The sequence below is a fragment of the Abramis brama genome, assembly GCF_963993115.1.
Source record: "Abramis brama genome assembly, chromosome: 14".
NCBI lineage: Eukaryota > Metazoa > Chordata > Actinopteri > Cypriniformes > Leuciscidae > Abramis > Abramis brama.
The window spans coordinates 3,993,004-4,008,029 of NC_139976.1; positions in this window are offsets into that span (position 1 = coordinate 3,993,004).

Genomic DNA, 15,026 nt, shown 5'->3' on the forward strand with positions numbered 1-15,026 from the left:
ATGATAACGCTGTATTGGGCCATGTGAATGATAGGGCCCAAGGTCATTTGTTATTATAGTTTATTTTAGTTAATGTCATTCTTTTATTGCAGACATAAAATCATGGACATTGTACATGCTGTGAGGATGATAGTAGTGGTTTGGACCTTCACCTCTGCCTGAGAAGTCAATGACTGCAAGAAAATTATTCTTGGAAATGTTTCAGTTCTCTAATGTCTGGGAATGTTCGTAAGGAGGGTCAGTTTGAAGAGCTGCAGTGTGTGTCCTAAAAAGCATTTGAGTCATGGAAAAACAGCATGTAGTGTTTTATCAAAGCCACTTTGTTCTGATGTTCTCATTTCTTCAGGTGTTTCATTTAGGAGCACAAATTTTGATTTTGTTCAGTTACTGCATTAAATAGATAAAGTGTTATATTTCAGAGTCGTGTGGGCCTGCTTTCATTATAAGCTGTGCTGAATTGACTGGAACTGAGCATGAAGAATTAACTCTAAGCTGATTAAAAAGCTGATCAATAACACAACAGTCTATAAAAACGAGTTCCGCGTGTGTTTACAAGCCAAACATGACAGTAACATTTATATTCTTTTTCCAAGCATGTTGTGGAATGAAACAACAAAAATAACTCTCACCTTAACAGGGACTTTTTTATTTATTATGCATCAAAGCATTTCAATAAATATTAAACACAGTTTTGGATGAAAATATACATTGTGTGCCTACTTTATGAATGACCTCATGAAGTTTTAAAATCTGTTTACAAAGAACTTCAGTATAAAGTGAATATATGAATCTGATCATGGTTTCAACTATGTCATAACAGAGTTTGAATTCACTTATAAAGATTACAGACTTTTTTGTTGATGTTGTTGCCAAAAAGACTGAATCTGAAATCACTGTCATTGTCGGTGGTGTAATCTGCTTCACCAACATAATGTTAGTCATTTAAAAGAAATGCAATTGCACAAACCCTTGTGAATTATAAATGGGTTATAAAACAGCTGATTCGGACAAGGATAATGATGACAACAGTAAATAGTCAGAAAGAACCTCTCAACAACATGACGATTGTGGCAATTGTGTTTCACATCCAGTGAATCTCATGCAGGATCAGGAGCATTTTGTCACAGCAGTCAACAATAAACCCAATGTGAAAGCTTGTACAGAGAAAACATATGCAACCATATGGTACAGGGCCTACTAACACTATAGTTCTAAGCTTTATGTTCTCGTTCATATTGATTTCTGATAAATAACAATGTTAAGGGATAATGTACATCCAGCCGATTGTTATCTCAGAATAAACCCTGACAGGGTGATCAGGTCTTGCATCAGGGGTTTATTCTGAGATAACAACCGGTTGGATGTACATTATCCTGCTTATCACCCGGCTACTTACAACATTAGTAAATAATTAGACATGAAATATTGATCTGAGTAGAAATATTCTATAAACTCTTTTAACACAAAGCTTCCGCGGAGAAAGCAGTTCAAGACGGACATTTAAGAGATACGGGATACAGTCATATCACTTTTTACATGGCATCTCACCTCATAAATAATTAGGGGTAAGATATTTGATTTGAGATGAAACTGTTTTAAAATTGTTCCCGTTTATCTTTTTTGCTGTAATCTATTGCTGTAATACAAAACAATCGTCTCAAAATGGCAGCAGCTGCATTTGTATGAAACAAGAGAAAGTGAGCCTGCGATACCGGATGACATAATTAAATAACTGTATAAACAGAATGTTGATTTGAGTTTCAATATTTTATTAACTAACCAAACGCAAAACTTCCACGATGGAAAACCATTCCTACTAGCAAGCGTAAATCGTCGACGTCAGTTACCCGGATGAGCCTGTGTTATCAGTTTTTACCAGGGAATGGTGCGATTGACCAATCAGAATCAAGTATTCCACAGAGCAGTGTAATAATGAATGTTATGGTATAGTAAATATAGTAAACTACTTTATAATCATCTTTTTTTTTTTTTCTGTATCCTCTAATTATTATTATAAAATACACATAGGTTTTCATTCTGTTTTATAGTCTTTTGGTTTCGTTTTTCATTGTTTCCCTGCGTTTCTGTTCCTGTGCCTTTTGTTCCCTATGTTACCGCCTCTCATTTGTTTACGGATTTGGTTTCCCTCGTTATTGATAATTTCACAGGTGTAGTTTCCTATTGTCCTTTGTTGGCTAGGTCTGGTTTAAGTCCTCAGTTTCAGTTCATTTTTCTGTATGGTCTATGCTGTTGCTTAGTTGTTGTGTCAGTTTATCCCTGTAATTCGCATACGTTTCTGGTTTTGGCTGCAGTTTGGATCCGCCTCTCCTTCTCCTCTTTCTTGCCTGTCCTGCATGTGACAGACAACAGGACCTAGAGAAGATAATGGGTCTGCCAGCAAACTTTGCATTCCCATACCAGGCAGTGAACTGATTTCCTTATTTTGTACTGGCTTAAATGAACAAGTGAAACAACTAGATCCCCTGTCCCCTTATGCAATCCTTGAGGGAAATTTTTAAGCATTTGCCCATAGTACTGTCAATGAGTGGTTCCTGATTTGCTTTGTGTCAGGCGGAGGTGGGCGTTGACCTGAGGGAAATGCAACTGGTGCGTCCGCTTCCATGTCTCCAGGTTCTGTGGAAGTAATGTTAGGTTTTCATTCTGTTTTATGGACTTCTTTGTTTGATTAACTTTTTTTTCCTTTTTTTCTGTTCCTGTGCCCCTTGTTCCATATGTTTCCGATTCTCAATTGTGGTCATGGTTTCCCTCTTTATTGATTCCTTTCACCAGTGTTTTGGTTTTAAGTTTTCTTTCTTAAGTCTGTATTTAAGCCCTCAGTAAGTATTTTTTATTTAAGCCCAAGCTGTGCATTGTAAATAATATAATGATATATACTTAAAATAATTGTTTAAGTAGTAAAACAATACAAACACACAAAAAAGAACAAAACAAAAAAAGTTTAGAAACATTTTGAGTCCCCCTTCCTTTCCTCACATGTCCTTTGGTCCACTGCCTGCTTTCTTCCATTACTTACACACACAAGTCCGGTGGGAGAGAACAAAGTTCTTCAGTTGTGCAACTACAGTAAGTAGGCTGTCAAGACTTTAAACATCAGAATGGTCATTAATAAATAAGTCATGACAAAAAGATGATAACTGATGAATTTTTCCATGAATTCATTATGTTAGCAATGATAGCTTTACCTAGCTTGTTTTATACCGTAGCTTGTTGGATAGTAAATCACACTACAACTAACAAGGCGATAAAAACTTCAAAAAGATTGCAATAAATAAATGGTTTTGAAGAAGAATATTATGGTAAATTTTGTCAGCTTTTTCATTGAACCAGAGAGAAACGTTGAGAAGAAGGATAATTGCACGGTGTCCATGCTACACTAATAATAGTAGTAAGCCTTTCCTCTGTGTAAACATATCCTTACAAGTACAATTTTGGCTTTTATTATTTGTGTCCCTTCACAAATTGATCTTGAGAAATTATTGACGCCCATGTGTGTTGCATTAAACTTATCAGAATGACAGAAAGTCTTTGTGTCATTACAAACAAGACATTCAAAATGCTAGCCATGTTGTTAATATAACAGTGTACTCTGACAGTATTTCCCAGGGGCGTAGCACAAGATCCCGGGCCCTATGCATAGGCAGTCCTGATGGGCCCCCATGTTCCTCAACCCCCCTGGAAATCACTCCGCAGAAGTAGCAGTGCTTCGCCTTCTGAGAATATAGTTCCCATCCGGTTAGAAGATGGCTGTGTCTCATGTGTCCTTGTTATTTGTACACGCTGTGACTATGCAAATCACAACATGTAAATAGGGAAATTTTGGCGTTATTTTGTCACTTATTGGGAGCAGTATGCTAGCTGGAGCCGTTTACCTCCAGTCTTTGTGCTAAGCTAGGCTAGCGGTGGGTGCGTCAGACAGAGTTACGGCATGCACGGAGATGAGAAAGGTATGAATGGACTTATCTATCTCTGGGGCATACGGCGAATAAGCTAAAGTCCCAAAAAGTCGGCGTGTTCCTTTAAGACTTATCATCCTGATTTGAGAATTCGGCCAACTCTCAGAATTACTCCCTGAGAGGAAGTCCCTGGTGGAGGAGATCGATGAAGGCTGCGGCTAAATCCATCAATAGGGGTCCGGTAATCCTCTACTGACAAAAACAGTAGTGTTTTTGCGCTGCGCGTCTGTGTTACACGTCATCACGCATCACACACATGACCAGCGTCGGCCAATAGTGAGCCTACGTGGTGACGTGCAACACAGACGCGCAGCGCAAAAACACTACGTGAACCAACTAGAGGCCCAGAGAGAAGGAAATGAATAGTGGAATAAAGTCGTTATTTTTGTTTGTTTTTGCGCACAAAAAGTATTTTCGTCGCTTGATATACTTAAGATTGAGCCACTGGAGTCACTTGGACTGTATTAACGATCTCTTTAATAACTTTTCTGGGCCAGCAAGTTTCGGTCACCTAGCAGCCAATGGAGGAGTGATCAGCTCTCAGATTTCATCAAAAATATCTTAATTTGTGTTCTGAAGATGAACGAAGGTCTTACGCGGTTGGAACAACATGAGGGTGAGTAATTACTGACAGAATTTTCATTTTTGGGTGAACTAACCCTTTAAGCAAGACAATTAACCCCGACATGCTGGATGGCGCCTTGCATGGCTGATGCCATCGGTGTATTCTTGGAAATGTTTCAGTTCTCTAGTGTCTGGGAATGTTCGTAAGGAGTCAGTTTGATAAGCTGCAGTGTGTGTCCTAAAAAGCATCTGGAGTCATGGAAAAACAGCATGTAGCATTTTATCAAAGCCACTTTGTTCTTATTTATTCTGCCATTTTATTTTTGAGCACAATGTTGTTCTGAGTCCTCCATGGACAGCAATTTTATTACCACTTTCAAGGCCCTGTGATATTTTGAAGCTTGGTGGCTGAGAGATCAACACACTGCAACTGAAGAAAACACATAAAAATAGAAAAACACCTGCAAATTAAGAAAACATCATCAGTTTCACAACACAACACAAAACAGCCGGGTTCGTCTCTTATTGGGGTCCCCTGGAAACATTTCCATTGTGGTCTGCTATTTGCAGTACGTTTCTGTATTTGGTTGTGTTGTGAGTATTTGGAGCTCACGTGTGTTGTGAAACTGATGATGTTTTCTTAACTTGCGGGTGTTTTTTCTATTTGCATGTTTTCTTCAGTTGCAGCTCTCTCGGCCACCGTTGTACTCTGTGTAAACATCCTTATAAGTACAATTCTGTATTATTCTCTTACATTTTTTTAATGTTTCATGTCCCCAGAGGCATCACAATAGGACGGGCCTCGCATTTTGAGGGGGCCTCGGAGGGCTGATCATTTCAACAATCAGAAATGTTAACGTCTCCCTGTGGTGAACATCAAGTTTGGAATGTTGTGATATTTTTAATATGCTTTAACCCTCTATGGTACGGTGTTGCCTCCAGGCAACATAGTCTATTTTAATTGATTTTAAATAAAATTGGACACCCACTTATAGGTCAAGCCTATCTCAGGGGAGAAGAACTAAATACTAATCAATTAAAGTGCAAAAAAGAGGTCACATGACCCACAGGGGTCCATTTTGTGTCTTGTTTCATCACGTGCACAGGTCACATGGCTCCATATTTTCCCCAATGAAAATGGGGTAATATTACACACATTATGATCTGCACATTTTCTAGCACCTAAAAAGGTATAAAACACAACAGTCAGTTGATGAAGGTGAGGATGAGGTGTCACACTGTGATGAGGAAGATGAGGTCATAGTGACATATGAATCCTGCAGGGAGAGAGTGAAGATGGAGATGAGGATGAAGATGGATATGATAACTTTATGATATGATGGTTTGGTAATACTTGAGTTCCACTATGTTGCATGAGAGCAACAGCTGGATATGAAATGTTACTTTTTATTAAATATGAAATTTGTAATACATTAAAAACTGGATAAATGTGTTCAAGTGTCTGGTTAAAGAAATTGATGTTTATTTCTTTTTTCTTGGTGAAAATGTCATATGTTTCCATTTGTCTGTTGTGGTACAATATTGCCTTAAGGCAACAAACTTTTACAAATTAAATAAATTAATGAAAATATTTATTGATATTGTTATAGTGTCCAATTTTAAGCAGGAAAAACACCACAAATATTTTTTTTCCTCATTGATATCATATTGCGTACCATAGAGGACAAACCATGTGCAAATTCATAAGTCGACACCATCCCTGAGTATTTTCTCCTTAAAACTGCAGTGAACCAAAGACAGTCTCAAAAACACGGTTTGAAATCGCTGGTGTTTCTGACGTCACAAACTACCTTGTAACCAATCAGGTCAACGTGCCGATATGAAAAATCAGGTAGATTTGTATATTTCGATGTTATGATGAACTATATGCCTTTCTCCACTGACGTTCTGAGTTGTTCAAAGCATTACTGATGATTGTTAGAAGGCAGCTGTCTGACTCTGAGACGGCGAACAGGAACATTAGTAACACATTATTAGCTGTTTGAGAACATAGTCAAGCAAAAGGCTAATCATATTAATAACCGTTATGTATCCTACATGGTAATAATCGATACCAAGAGCGTTTACCTCAATAAGTTGGCCGAGTGAATCTCAGAGCTGGTGTGAGTGAGTGGAGGCGGGGCTAATTAGCATCTGCATATAGTAAATGAAGCATGGGTGTAGAGTTGCATTCAAACTATTTTTTTCACAGGAAAAAACGTTTAAATATGTCATTTTGGTGATCAAAGATGACTTTTAAGGGATACAATTGCGCTACGTTACGTTACATTATGCTGGTTATGCCGCTTCATCACGGTACTGTATGCATGATTTGATTGGTTAAACATGAAGAGGAATTATCCGTCTAGCATGCCCACTTGCTCTAACATTAACCTAAATAAATATGCGCTATTAATAGGCACATGTCCAAGTGTTTGTGTGGAGTGTGGAAGCTATATGTATTAGCACGCATACTGCATGACATGGAGAAGCCGGGGTGATCAAACGCAAAACGTTTTTGGGTTCAAACCTTCATCAGTGTCCAAAGGTGTGCAAATGTTTTTTTGCACGTTTGCACTTTATTTGTGGCCTCTGGACAATACAATTTTGTGAGCTTTTTGGCCAGTTTTCAGTGATTTTTTAGTGTTTTTTTGTTTTTTGTTTTTTTAATCTACGCAACGCAAGAAGTTTTTTCATTTATCATGAAGAATTAACTCTCGCTTGCAGCTTCTCATGGAAATGCATTAAAAAAGCTGATCAATGCTGCATTATTATATATGCAGAGGATGAAAATGCCACAACAGTCTATAAAGACTTGGCTGGCCCTGTAAACGAGAAACCAACATCACATGTGTTTACAAGCCAAGTACAAACATGACAGTAACATTTATATTCTTTTTCCAAACAAGTTGTGGAATGAAACAACAAAATTCACTGTCACCATAACAGGTACAGTTTTATTTATTATGCATCAAACGATTGTAATAAATATCAGACACAGTTTTGGATGAAAATATCAATTGTGTAACTCCTTTGTATGACCTTCTTTACAGGGAACATTCCATCATTTTACTTTAGTTTACTGTTCCAGATTACTTGCATAAACAAAGGGAGCTGCTCTTAACCATTTGGCAGAATATGTGTAACTCCATATATCATGATTAGTAAATGTTTTCAGGAGTCAAAGTCCATAGATCATAGACATATTCTATCTAATCATTAGCAGAACTTCAGTATAAAGTGAATATATGAATCTGATCATGGTTTCAACTATGTCATAACAGAGTTTGAATTTACTTATAAAGATTACAGACTTTTTTTTAATTTATTTTGTTGTCAAAAATGTAAAGCAAAGCTGACTGAATCTGAAATCACTGTCATTGTCGGTGGTGTAATCTGCTTTACCAACATAATGTTAGTCATTTAAAAGAAATGCAATTGCACAAACCCTTGTGAATTATAAATGGGTTATAAAACAGCTCATTCAGACAAGGATATTGATGACAACAGTAAATAGTCAGAAAGAGCCTCTCAACAACATGACGATTGTGGCAATTGTGTTTCACATCCAGTGAATCTCATGCAGGATCAGGAGCATTTTGTCACAGCAGTCAACAATAAACCCAATGTGAAAGCTTGTACAGAGAAAACATATGCAACCATATGGTACAGGGCCTACTAACACTATAGTTCTAAGCTTTATGTTCTCGTTCATATTGATTTCTGATAAATAACAATGTTAAGGGATAATGTACATCCAGCCGGTTGTTATCTCAGAATAAACCCTGACAGGGTGATCAGGTCTTGCATCAGGGGTTTATTCTGAGATAACAACCGGTTGGATGTACATTATCCTGCTTATCACCCGGCTACTTACAACATTAGTAAATAATTAGACATGAAATATTGATCTGAGTAGAAATATTCTATAAACTCTTTTAACACAAAGCTTCCGCGGAGAAAGCAGTTCAAGACGGACATTTAAGAGATACGGGATACAGTCATATCACTTTTTACATGGCATCTCACCTCATAAATAATTATAGGGGTAAGATATTTGATTTGAGATGAAACTGTTTTAAAATTGTTCCCGTTTATCTTTTTTACTGTAGTCTATTGCTGTAATACAAAACAATCGTCTCAAAATGGCAGCAGCTGCATTTGTATGAAACAAGAGAAAGTGAGTCTGCGATACCGGATGACATAATTAAATATCTGTAAACAGAATATTGATTTGAGTTTCAATATTTTATTAGCTAACCAAACGCAAAACTTCCACGATGGAAAACCATTCCTACTAGCAAGCGTAAATCGCCGACGTCAGTTACCCGGATGAGCCTGTGTTATCAGTTTTTACCAGGGAATGGTGCGATTGACCAATCAGAATCAAGTATTCCACAGAGCAGGGAATACGGTATAGTAAATATAGTTAACTACTTTATAATCATCTATTTTTTTTCCTGTATCTTCAAACTATTATTATAACATACACATAGGTTTTCATTCTGTTTTATAGTCTTTTGGTTTCGTTTTTCATTGTTTCCCTGCGTTTCTGTTCCTGTGCCTTTTGTTCCCTATGTTACCGCCTCTCATTTGTTTACGGATTTGGTTTCCCTCGTTATTGATAATTTCACAGGTGTAGTTTCCTATTGTCCTTTGTTGGCTAGGTCTGGTTTAAGTCCTCAGTTTCAGTTCATTTTTCTGTATGGTCTATGCTGTTGCTTAGTTGTTGTGTCAGTTTGTCCCTGTAATTCGCATACGTTTCTGGTTTTGGCTGCAGTTTGGATCCGCCTCTCCTTCTCCTCTTTCTTGCCTGTCCTGCATGTGACAGAAAACAGGACCTAGAGAAGATAATGGGTCTGCCAGCAGACTTTGCATTCCCATACCAGGCAGTTAACTGATTTCCTTATTTTGTACTGGCTTAAATGAATGAGTGAAACAACTAGATCCCCTGTCCCCTTATGCAATCCTCGAGGGAAATTTTATGGATTTGCCCAGCTGGAACTCTCAATGAGTGGGTCTTGATTTACTGTGTGTAAGGCGGAGGTGGGCGTTGACATGAGGGAAATGCAACTGCTGTCTCCATCATCAGTAATCAGGGGGAATAATGTTTTTCATTCGGTTTTATGGACTAGTCCTGTATTGTCTATGCTGTTGAGTTATTGTCCCCATGTGATTTCTCCTACGTTTCCGATTTTGGACTATTTTTGTTTGTTTGATAAATCATTTGGGTCTGCACATAGCAGGATGTTATTCTTTGAGTCTTTTTTTTTTTTTTAAATACAATGAAATTATTAAAGCCTTTTGATTCTCAGACTCTTTATCAAACGATTTTATTGTATTGTGCAGCATCACAATAGATGCCCAGAGCTGCATATCTGCATATTTTGGAACACTAGAGATCTGGACACATGTTCATCCGGATTCCTATAACATACGACCTCATAATCACAAACTCGTCAGTCTTGGTCAATAACAGATGCGATTGACTACTACTTTTTAGATAACCGCACCATGCGTGTTAATTTCTAAAAGTATATTATGTAGTCCCCATAGATCTGTACACACTTAAGTTAAAACTATATCTAACCAAACCAGAGGTCACGACCATTACCATTGAATAATCATGCCATGGTTTCCCACGTACACTTAGTTAGAGTAAAATTACAACACGGTCTCTGTCTCTATCTTTGACGATTAGCTTTCTATCCCAAATGTAGTTTAGCCTGCTAGCCTACACAGCACAGGACTATACAACGACTAAAACTATCACACAACATACTCACAGTCATGATAACCGAGTTGATCATTGTCCTTGTAGTATGCGATTGGCTGAAGCCTTTTCTGTCGCCGCAAAAGTAAAAAAAAAATCGAAACGAAAAAAATAAAAGTAGTTTTTTCGCCACAGCACATTCGCGTTCGGTGTGGAAGCACTCATTACAAACAGCTGATAAAAAAATAAAACCATCGCGCGAATTATTCGTGCGTCAAAATCGCGTCCAGTGTGAAAGGGCCTTTACCCTATTTAGATTGGTCTAACAACACACGGTTGCTCTAAATGGAGTCTAAATATAGGCTACATTGACTAATGCCCATACGTTAGTCTGAGCTCTAAAACATCAGTCGCGTGCCACAATGCTCCACTAAGTTTTAGTCTGATACTATCCTGAGCATAGATCTGTGGTGTTATGGATTTAACATAATCTACTTAATCATTGGTGGTTGAGGAGATTCCCCCCCTTCTATGTAAAGCGCTTTGAGTCTCGAGAAAAGAGCTATATAAATGTAATGAATTATTATGATTATTATTACTTGAGTTAATAATTTCAGAGTAAGTCAGAATAAATCCAAATGTAACAATTTATTATTAGTCAGGTAAATGCATGTCAATTACACAATCAGTTCAAAATCAATACAATAACATCAAATGCTCAGAGATAATGAGTGAAAGATGCATACCTGACATTAGTAAATACACTCAGCATACTGAGACCAAGACAGAAACCTCTTTCAAATGGAAACATGAGCTCGCATTGGGAATTTGCATTACTGAAGTCTCCAGACCTGGGGTGCGTTTCCCAAAAGCATCGTTAGCCAACTATAGTCGTAAGTTCCATTGAACTCTATTGGTAATGACAGAACTTGCGACCATAGTTGGCTTTAGGAATCGCACGCCTGGGTAGTTTGCACCTTTTAAGGACAGAAGACAACTTGCATGAAAGACCAATTGGCAGAGGATTCACCCTCCACAGAAAGCAAAATATCTCTAAACTCTAAAAAGTTATGACTTGCTCATTGATCTGACACGACACTACACGGTTGAATTGTGAACACATTCATGAGTATTTTAAACGTGGTTAATTCTTGTCTTAGAAGCAAAAAGGCATAAAAAGCTCTGAGCAAACGCACTCTTGAAAGGATTTTAAGCAAGAACAAGCTTTGATGCAGCAAGTCATAATTTCTATTTAGTTGTGTCATAATTTCGACTTTTGAATTCATAATTTAAATGTTTTAATCTCATAATTTCGGCATAGTAGGCTATGTCATAATTTCGATTTGGTATGTGAAAATTTGATTTTTATGCTCATTTTTTTATGTGGCGGAAATGGGCTTCTTATACCTATCTAGGCTATGGAAAAAAAATATATCAAAAGGCGCCACGCATTAATTTGTCACAAACCTGGTTTAGTTAAACAGTCTGAGTCATCTGTATGACAAATAAAAATAATTGTATTTCTTGCATTCTCGTTTTCTGCAGTGTTTTAACAAAATATCTAATTTGCTGTTCACTGTGTTTCTGCTACTGTTGTTAAAATAACTGCGTCATCTGCAGCTCTTCATGTGGCTCTTTACATCTTTAGAAGAGAAGCAACGCGTTGTTGTGGAACCAGACCGCGGTCCACCATTGAAACACCACTGGCCTAGTGAATAAGAAAACGTCCTTATTTGGCCTCATGTTTTTGAGGGCATGTTGGTCTCTGTTTGTTTCGTCTATCATCTATCACGTGACCGATGAATTTGCTTTCAGAGTTTCCTTAAGCGAGATGCAGTTAAACAAATCCTTCATTATCCATTTAAAGTCTGGAAGTGAGCAGTTACATGTCACGAAACAGTTAATGTGAGACGAGGATACAGATGCAGAGGAAATTTATTAGTAACATGCAGACAAGGTACAAAAACTCAAAAACTCAGGACTCCAGGAACGGGGAAACTCGGACAACGAACCAGCACAAGACTACAAACACAAGGAGGCTGTGGGAATGCAAATGTATTAAAATGTTTCATTTAGGTTTACATTGAATTTAGCATGTTAAGGTTAGGTATAAATTATGATTATCAGAGTTTTCTAGCAAACGACTCTGGTCAGTCCTGTTTTACTGACACTCTTGGAGTTTGTGTTTTAGCAAGAAAGTCCAGCCAGTCCTGTACTCGGGTTTCAGTGTTTGAATAGATATGCTGAGTGGATTAGGGTGGGCAATGCTCTCAGTCTAAAACCAGTTCCTAAACCTGTCTTTTTCGGTTCCTGCCCCTAAATGTATATAAACTGTAAATGTATAATGTTTGAGTTAGATCATGTTGGAAGTTTCTACAGCCGCGTACAGCGGAGTTCTCAATAAAGAATAACTTCTGTTGAACGCGATCCCGACTGTCTCACTGGTTTCTGCTTTGAAGAAAGAAAACTTTACAACAGATGGTGCTGTGAGCCGGATGGAGAAGAAGGAAACTCAAAGAATTTTAAGCTCAAAGCATCTTGAAACTTCAAGCTCAAAGATCTCAACAAAGCTGACTGAGTTCCAGACTGAATCTTCTGAATCCAGATTGAAAACTTCAAGCTCCAAAAAGATCTCAAAGACTGAATTTTTCCAGACGGAATCTTTCTCTACAAATGAAAGACTCGGTGAGTTTCACTCCATTAAAAGAACCAATGCAGACCAGTACAAATGTTTTCCTCTGCACCGTTCAGAGAAGTAGTTAACAAACTTCTGTAGAGTTTGGTTAACTAAAGATAAGCCTCTAAAAAGTTTTCTTTTAGAGATGAAATTGACCCTCTGTTGGTCAGCTTTAGAATTAGATTTAGCCTCATGTGCTAATAAGATTGTACCCTCTGTTTGCAAGACAGTAGAGAGAAGTTTTTTTTTTAAGTGTTTGTTTGTGGTAACAGAAATTCACAAAATGTTTAGGAAAAGTACTAGACAGATTACACCTTTTTCGACAGATAGTGAATTCAAGTCTTTGTTATCAGAGCACATGGACTCAATCGTGACTGAGGAAGTCAGATTGAATTTAACAAAGAAATTTGGCATTGATCCAGTCAAAGTTTGGTCAATCGAAGATTGTAAGAAGGTACTAGGAGAAAGTATTCGCAAGAACAGTGTCAAAGGCATTATCTTCTGTCACAGAGAATTTAGTTTATCCATTGTACAAGAACAAGCTCGTTGTATAGATAAGTTGAAAGAACAGAACAAACAATTGCTTACTCAAGTGTCCTGTTTCACGAAAACGGTGGGCCTCAAGGCCTCAACCAAATGTGACTCAGAAAACCAACAGTCAGATGAAAGCTATCCTGATTTACAGTCTTTTGATAGTATAGAGGACAATGTAAATGCAGATGTAAATGCAGTTGAAGTGTGCGTAGCTAGACAAAAGCCTCAGGGAAAAGGTGTTGATACAGTTTCATTTGCAACCCCCATATTTCAGCCACAAGCAGTCAAAACATCTTTAGGTCCTAAGGATTTAGATAGACTCTCCCAGAGTTTACCCTCAGCACGCACAAATTTTTCTGAATTTAGAAGAGCATTGTTCAGTAAAATGCATCTTTACGACATGTCGTTGCCGGAAGTCACACAGCTGATGTCACAAATTCTAACTGAATCTGAATTCAACAATTTTGAGTCTGCTGTTACTTCCGAACTGCAACATGTCAGTAAAGGCGATTTGAGAGAAGGTGTTTTGAAAATCCTAAAGAATATCTTAGGACCCAAAATCGATTGGTCGAGAGTTACTAGCTGTGTACAAGAGAAAGAAGAAACTGTGAGTGAATATACTGAGAGGTTCTGTCAGGTAGCGGTAACGTACAGTGGAATAGTGGATGATTCCGAAAGTGTGTTAGCTGACAAAGGAGCTCTAATCCGAATTTGGGCAGATGGTCTTGTAGCTGAGTACAGAACAGCCTTGCCATTCCTAGATATTACGTGGGCTAAAAGAACTCTCAGAAGTAACCTAGAAAGTTTAGCTATTTGGGAAAGAAATTCTGATGTCAAAGAGAGAGTAAGAATTGCAGCAGCATCCATTAAGGTCAACTCAGAGAAGCCAAAGAAACGCAAAAGTCCTAGAGAAGCCAGTTGTTCTTACTGTGGCAAGCACGGACATTTTGGAAAAGAATGTAGAAAAAACAAAAATAACTTAAGACAAGTTAACAATGTTATGCAGCTCTTACTACATTTGTTTGCTACTTTAAAGCAGCCCCTCCCCTCCTCGTTAAACTCGTGGGGCAACTTGATAGAGGTGTTAACCATTTAGGCTGTGAGTGCTTAATTTCCCCAGTAACTCACAACAAAGATGAAAGACTTATTTTTGTTTAATAGAACAAAAGGAAAGTGACTGTCACAGCCTTTGTTTGGGGGACATTCAGAAAACTCACAGCCATAAATGTTACACTGCAGAACACTACAATCAGACCTCCATGCTCTATATGATGTCTATTAAGACTGATGTTTCACTGGAGAATGAAAATGTGCCAATTTTCTCACACACTGTACAGTGTGTACACAACACAGGGACAGAATAGGACACGGTTCAGTGAGGGCCCTGGAAAGAACTGACGCAACAGGTGTCGGGGGCCAATCCAGGGTGAAGACAACCTCATAGGCCTTTCCCCATTTAGTCCATCCTTACCTCACTGGTCCATAGGTGTCAAATCAATTAAGAAATAGGGAAAGAATGAAACGACAACAGTAGACTCTGAAAACGATAGAACCATAGTGTTTA